The sequence below is a fragment of the Macrotis lagotis genome, chromosome 6, assembly GCF_037893015.1.
Source record: "Macrotis lagotis isolate mMagLag1 chromosome 6, bilby.v1.9.chrom.fasta, whole genome shotgun sequence".
Taxonomy (NCBI): domain Eukaryota; kingdom Metazoa; phylum Chordata; class Mammalia; order Peramelemorphia; family Peramelidae; genus Macrotis; species Macrotis lagotis.
In genome coordinates, this window is record NC_133663.1 from 154,607,408 (window position 1) to 154,615,711 (window position 8,304).

Here is an 8,304-nt window from a genome sequence, read left to right on the forward strand (position 1 = left end):
TATAGATAGGAGGAAAAAGATGTTCAAAATCAATAGGTTAAATAAGTGACAGAGCTAGACTTTGAAACTAAGTCAACAGACTCTGAAATCTGCCATGTTCAAAGGTTCATGAAGACCAACTTTAGCTAGGTTTCAATCTCCCTCATTCAGAAAGTGTCCAGATATGTAATATTTGGGACCAGAGACACTGACTCAAAACTCTAATAAACCAAGAGTTTGCTGTATTTAGAATTAAAATATAACTTGCAGCTTGGCTGAGTTTTAGAAGTCTGAGACAACTGCCACAACAGCTTTATCCTCAAGAAAACTGTTATGTAGGTCTTAGAATACCTAGCTGTGTGTAATAGCACATTTTAAATTCAAAATTTCATCATTCTCACATATTTTTAGAAATAATATTTAATAATACTTAAAGTGTATTAGTTTTGCCTTGCTTTTTTCTATAATATTTAATATTATGTATTATGTAAAAAATAATTAAAGTATATTAATTTTACCTTGCTTCTTTCCTACATTATTCTGATCAATTACCCATTCTCTGAGTCTTCTCTTCACCTCATTTTTCTGGCCATCTCTACTTCAAATTTTAATCCTTCTTCCTCTCCACTGGAAATTTCCTCATTCCTAAAGACATCCTGGTCTCTGATAAGGCTTTTGCTTTATCTTGCCTAGTTACAGGTCTTTACCCCACTTTTCAGCCAACATGACAAAAATTCCCATTCCCTTTCAGGAGCTCTTTTTGTACTGTATTTCTCCACTGGTGAATAAGCTCCTTGAGGGCAGAGAATGTTCTGTTTGGTTGCATTTGTATCTCCAATGCTTTATCACAGTAACTACCATATATTAGTAAGCCTTTAATATACTATTTATCTCTCCTTTCCCTCCACCTTCCTTTTTAAAAAACTAGAATCCCTTTGTTTAAACCATTTTTATTTTTCTGCTATTTAACCATTAGGTAAAGCAAAAGCTTGGTAAAGCAGAAGCACAACATACAGTTCACAACATTTCTCAGTATTTCCCCAAAATGGAACTCTTTCTGAGTTTAAATATTGATGTATTAATAAAAAGAGAAACACATCAACTTTTTAAAATCTTCTTTTTTAGAGGCAATCAAGGTTATATGATTTGCCCAGGGTCACGCAACTACTAAATATCTGAGACTATATTTGAACTCAGATCCTCCTGACTCTAGGGTTGTTGCTCTATTCACTATACCACCTAGCTGTCCCTGTGTGTAGTTTTATTTTATTTGTTTGTTTTTGCAAGGCAGTGGGGTTAAGTGACTTGCCCAAGATCATAGTTAGGCAAACATTAAGTGTCTGAGGTCAGATTTGAACTCAGGTCCTCCTGACTCCAGGGTCAATGCTCTTTCCACTGCACTGCCTACGTGTTGCCCCTATGTGTAGATTTCTAAGTCAATGTGTGATCTACTAGGATCTTTATTATGGTTTAATGACCCTCATTCCTATTTGAGTTTGACACAACTGAAGTAAGACAGAATGACAGAATGAAAGCCAAATTAGACTAGGAAACAGAGACCTGAATTTGAATCCTAGTTCTGCCCTTAATTAGGTGAGTAAACTTGGGACTCAACTTCCTAGATGTAAAGTTGGAAAAGGGAGAACATACAATAATCTTGAAAATCCCTTCTAGCTCTAAACTTATGATCCAGCTTTGGTTCTGTATTTCATATGTGATCTGATTTTTTTCTAATACACATCAATTTCATATTCAGCTAGTTATTTTTCATGATGTCCTCTGCAGTTATAATTATGGATGTGTCTCTCCCTATAAAATAATGACCATTATAGCAAAAAAGTGGAAAATTCTAGTGGAAAATTCATTTTACTTTTATGAGTTCTGGGGTTTGGTTAACAAAAGAAGAGTAGGAGAAGTATAAGGCAAATTAAACACAATTTTTATTTAAAAAAGCTATCAGACATATAACTAGTGGTCCAATCTTTCTTCTGCCACTAGCACCCTCACCTGTCTACAATTATGCTCCAGTCCCTCCAGTCCTAAAAACCTTCCTTTGAACTTTCTATTCTCTATAGCTACTTTGCCATCTCCATGTTCCTTTTCATAAACCAGCTTTTAGAAAAAATTGCCAACATATAGTGTCCACTTTTTTTGCCATCTATTTTCCCCTTAATCTTTTGTCTTTTTTTGTCATCTGTTCCATCACTATAACTTGCTAATTACTAAATCCAATGACCCATATTAATGGCCTTTATTCAATACTGACCACCCTAACTTACAAATCCCACTTGCTAGATACTTTCTCCTCTCTTAGAATCTAAAACATCACTAATTTTTTTAAAGCAAGACTATTTGCCCATTTACAGACCTATGAAATTTCTATCATTCTCCATGTTTTTCGAGGGCTGTGAACAATAGCTTAATCACATCAACCAGTTCATTCAGGATGATTTGCACTTGTGAAAACTAGATGCCCTTTTACAATCTTCTTGTTTATCTAGGGGATTTTTTTGTATTTTTATGGGTTTTTGTTTTTGTTTTCTTCCAGTCATAAAAGTTTTCTTTTAGTAAAGAAAATGGAAACAAAATAGAATGAGTAATTTGTACTTCCTTGGTTATTGATATCTAGCATTATTTTTTTTAAAAAATAGTGCTTTAGGGGTGGAGCCAAGATGGTGGCATGAGAACAGCCTTTCCTAGGAGTTCTCCCAAAAATATTCCAAAAACCTTAAAATTATGTCGCTACCTAAATTTTCTAGAGACAGAACCCACAGAAAGATCCAGTGAGGCAATTTTCCAGCCCAAGGTAACCTGGAAGATGGTGGGGAAAGCTCTGTTACACAAGGTGGAGGGGGCAGCAGCACAGCCAGGATTATCACAGCAGAGTGAAGGAGCTCCAATCTTCTAGGAACATCCCACTGGGTGTCTGGGTTCTGGGTGCCTGAGCCCCAGGGAGCACTGGCTCCCAGCAGCAGAAGTAGTTTCCTGACCTGGCAACCCAGGGAATATCAAGCACAACTTGGAAGATCAGCAGGTAAAATCTTCCAGAGTGAGTAGGAGCCAGCATGTCCTTCAGTGGAGCTGTGGTCATCAGAATAGCTGTAGCCCTCAGCGCAGCCCAGACCCCATGAAATGGAAGAAGGCATACAGAGCCACCGGGCAGCTACTTCCAGAATAAGGTAGGTAAGGGGGTGGGGGAGACTGTCAAGGTCTCTCCTCTGTCCCTGGGACAGGACTCTTGTGGTTTGTCCATTTTCAGACCCTGGTCACAGTCTGGGGTCTCCTATTGCCATAAATCAGGTACCCTCCTCCAGGGTGGAGGGGTGTGCTTGTGGTCATTCAAAGACCAGAGCACAGACCAGGAGAGCAGTCATAAGACCCTGAAGGAAATGAGTTCCTTGTAGGGGTGTCCCAATAATACTCAAAAGCTCAGGATTCACCCCAAACCAGATACAGGCTGGGGAAATGAGTGAACAGAAAAAAAAAACCATAGACAATTACTTTGGTCCCATTGAGAAACAAAACACATTCTCAGAAGACAAGAAAGTTCCAGTTTCTTTATGTAAATCCTTCAAGAAATATAGAAGATGGTCTCAGGTTATTTCAGAGGTGAAAAAAAACTTTGAAAATCAAGTAAGGGAGGTAGAGAAAAAAATAGGAAGAGAAAGGAGGAAGATGCAGGAAAAACATGAAAACCAAGTCAACACCTTAATCAAGGAGATCCAAAAAAAAATGCTGAGGAAAATAAATACTAAAAACTAGTTTAGGTCAAATGGAAAAAATAGTTCAAAAAGTTAATGAGGAGAAGAATACCTTAAAAAGCAGAATTGACCAGATGGAAAGGGAAATAAGAGAGTTCTCTGAAGAAAACAATTCCTTCAGATGTAGAACAGAGCTAAAGGAAGTTGATGACTTTGCGAGAAATCAAGACACAAAAAATCAATATCAAAAGAATGAAAAACTAGAAAAAAACAAGAAACACCTCATTGGAAAAAAAACATCAGATCTGGAAAACAGATCCAGAAAAGATAATTTAAAAATTATTGGGCTATCTGAAAGTCATGATCAGTAAAAGAGCCTTGACTTCACTTTTAAAGAATTTCTACAGGAAAATTGCCCTAATATCCTAGAAGCAGAAGGAAAAATAGAAATTGAGAGAATCCACTGATCTCCTCCTGAAAGAGAACCAAAAAAAAAAATAACCCCCAGGAATATTATAGCCAAATTCCAAAACTCCCAAGTCAAAGAGAAAATATTACAAGCAGCCAGAACAAAACAATTCAAATATTGTCAATTTGCAGTCAGGATTACCCAGGACTTAGCACCAACTACATTAAGGACTCATAGAAGTTGGAATATAATATTCTTAAAGGCAAAAGATGGGGGGGGAGATGGACTTTCAATGAAACAGGAATTTCAAATGTTCCTGTTGAAATGGCCAGAGTTGAATAGAAAGTTTGACCTTCAAGTACAGGATTCAGGTGAAGCATAGAGAGGGTGGATGAAAAGGATAAATTATGAGGGTTTTAATGATGATGAATGTGTATTCCTGCATGAGAAGATAATACTGATAATACTCATATGAACCTTCTCATATATTAGAGTAGTTATAAGGAGCTTTTATAGACAAGGCACAAGAGGGAGCTGAATTTGAAGGTATAATATATTGTAAAAATGGAGTTAATGGGTGAAAGAGAAATGTACTAGGAGAAAAAGAAAGGTGAGTTAGACTAGACTAAGATATTTCATGTAAAAGAGTCAAGAAATAGCTTTTGCAATGGTATGGAAGGGGGAAAGTGAGGAGGAATGAGGGAGTTTCATTCTCATTGGAAATGGCTCAGAGAGGAACAGCACATACACTTAATAGGACATAGAAATCTAGAAGAAAAAGGAGAGAAAGGGGAAAGGAGAAAGGGAACAGGGGGATGGGGGGAGGTAGGGGATAGAAGAGAGGGTAGATCATAGGAGAGGATAGTCAGAACACATTTTCTTTTTTAGTTTTTGTAAGGTGGTGGGATTGGGTGACCTGTCGGGACCAGGTGGTTGCTGGATCTCTGGGGTGGGACATAGATTTGGGGCCTCTTGGCCCCAGGATTGGTGCTCTGTCCACAGTGCCACTCAGCTCCTCCACAGCACACTTTTGAAGAGGAACAGAGTGAAAGGAGAGAGAAAATATAATAGTTGGCAATAGGGAGGAATAGGTGGAGGAAATTACAATTAACAACATCAACTGTGGAAAAATATGGAAGTAACTTCTCTGATGGACCTATGATAAAGAATGCTATCCACCCCAGAGACAGAACTGATGGTATCAGAACACAGACTGAAGCACATATTTTCCTCTTTTTTTTTTTTTTTTTTGCAAGGCAAATGGGGTTAAGTGGCTTGCCCAAGGCCACACGGCTAAGTAATTATTAAGTGTCTGAGACCAGATTTGAAGCCAGGTACTCCTGACTCCAGGGCCGGTGCTTTATCCACTACGCCACCTAGCCGCCCCCTCTTTCTTTCATTTTATTTCTCATGAGGCTTTTTATTTTTGTGGGTGAGGGGGGATTATGCTTTCTCTTGCGGCAAGACTATTTTAGTAATGTGCAAATAAATAAAAAATGTAAAAGATAAAATAAAATAAAAGGTCTATAGCTTCCAGAAAAAAAATAGTACTTTAAGATTTTATCTCATTTTTCTCTCACAACAACTTGAGATGTCAGTGCTATTAGTATTTTTATTTAAAAATGAGGAAATCAGGGCAGAGAAATGTTATGTGACTTGTCCAGGGTCATATAAATCGTATTTGAGCTCAATTTTTCCTGACTCTAAGCTTAACACTAAGGATTTCTCCACCATAGCAAACTTCTAAAGAGTAAACTCTTCTGTCAATGCAGATCAGTACCTTTTCTGCAACTTATGTGGCCTTAAAGAGTTGTTTGGGACACTAAGAGGTTACTGTGATTTGCATCATATCAAATAGCCAGTGTGAGCCAGAGGTGTGTTTGAAGCTAGTCTTCCCTGGGCAGGTTCTCTAGACACTAGATACCTTGTGTCTCATAAAAAAAAAAAAAACCTTCAGAACTGTGGGACATTATATCCCAGGCCAAATTCCAGGCCTCCACTGTTTTGCCCTTCTATTCAGCCATTACTAAATTCTACTTCATATAATCATAGGTGTACAGGAAGCTTGGACTGAGTTTTACCTTACTCTCAGCTCACATTCTATGCATGCAGAGAGACAGAGATAAGTAGATTTTGTTGCAGAAAAATTAGCTTTGCGTTGTATTTTATAATTGCTTGTCACATTCACATAGCTTCCAAATTAAACAAATCCCCCAAAAAACTCTTTTAAATTTGCAATAGCTCAGTCAAAGCAACAGATGGTTAAAGTCTCTGTTCTTCTCTCAGGCTTCTCTGTTTAGAATTTCTGTGCTATTCAAGGAAGCTCCTTATTCTGCCCAGATCATTTAGAGAAGGAAAGTTCAAGGTGCCAAGTAAAAAAGATAAGCCACTACTGGCAGAGTAGGGAAGATGAGAGAATGTAGCACTACTGTTCCAAGAAATAATAGTTTATTTAAAAAAATCAATCAACAAGCATGTATATTGGGACACCATTTCAATAATAGCTTTGATATCCAAGAGGGCTTCATCAGATGAAGCTGATTAGGGAGAATTGAAGAAGGAATAAATCAATATTGCACTCTAGTATTAGCATCAGAACTGGTCCTCTGAATGATTATAAAGTAAACAAAATGACATTTTATAAATGTCCCCTCTACTTTTCTTTCATTTTCCTACCCTGCAAAAAATAAAATTAATACGTATATGTATATATGTATTTATTTGTCCCTAGACATTGCACAGTAAATGGTTCTTCCTTATACACTTGTTGACTTTTCATATTGAAATATTTCCTTTGGTTTCTTTTTTTATCCTAGATGTGGTATTGAAGAAGCTGTTAGTTAATTGAGGACTCAGTGATAAAGAAATCTTCAAGAATTAAAGGAATAAAGTTCTGATGCTAGAATTTCACTCCATGTGGATGGAGAAGCTGTTTTTGAACAAGAGCCTATCTAACATTCCTCAGTCCGAGTCATGTTGGCATGTTAGATTGGCCTGGTCTCCTTATCCATTAGGCCTGCCTTGTTCAAGAGCTCTTTGAACATGGACCAACTCCCAAGATCTGTCCTACTTAGCGGTGAAAGAGGGAATAACTAAACTGAATAGGGTCCCCTGGCCAGGGATACCTCTAACAATTTTAGAGACTCTGTAAAGGATCCTTATCCAGGAATCTGACTGACAGGGAGATAGGATATAGAGACAGAAATTCAATGGGCAGGTGCTTATATAGGTAAGAACTTGTATATATGAGAAGGTGCAAAATAGTTCAAAAAGGAATAGGAAAAGAAGGCTTATGCAAGACTACAAATCCAAAGCCAGGACTTACTAGGAGAGAAAATTACTAAAAAGAAGGACAGAACTTCTGGGATAAAGGCAATGTCCAAGGCAACAGCTGTCATGTCTAATGCCAAGGAATTTCTGGAGCAAGCTGAGGTCTATGGGACCTGGGACAACTGTGGGACTGTGCTAGGAGATGACAGCAGCCTGGCAAAGAGTAAATGATGGTGAAGACCAGGAACCTGGAGGTAAGCCCAGATGCCACAGTGGGGGAGAAAACAGACCCTAGAGAAGAGGAGGGCAGCTGACACCGAACTGGTTCCAACCAATACTTACAATAACAGTTTGCTAGACAGGGTTGGACTCCTTATTAATGTGAGTTCATAGACCTGTGGGATGGAGGAGGGAGAAGGAAGAGCGCTAGGAAGAGAAGGAAACAACCCTAAGTTAAAAGTAGAATATTGTTCTTCAGCTAACTGGGTATCAGTATGACCTTCGATGCCTTTAAGAAAAACAAAAACATAAAACAAAAAAACGACCACTTCTAAATCTCTGAATATTGTTAAACTGATTTTTATATTGGAATGGGAAATTCCTGGAGAGATTCAGAAATGAGCAAAAGTCAAAAGTCTCCAAGATCTAACCCCCAAAAAGGAGGTCCTTATGAGCAACAGGGATTTTCTTTTAAGCTTAGAGCTATGGATTTTGAATCCCAAAGTTATAGAACTTTGGAAGTGGGAGGAACCTAATAAATCATCTAGTCAGACTTCATCATTTTACAACAACTAACTGGTGCCACGTGTTTGAGGAATAACAGCTGGCTTGCTGAATTTTGTTGTACTTAACACAAGATGAAAGCATGGCAAGTCACCTCAGTAGCTTCAAATTATAGGTCCATGTCGAGTTTATTTAGGTTCTGCCTCTGTATCTTAAGCAGAT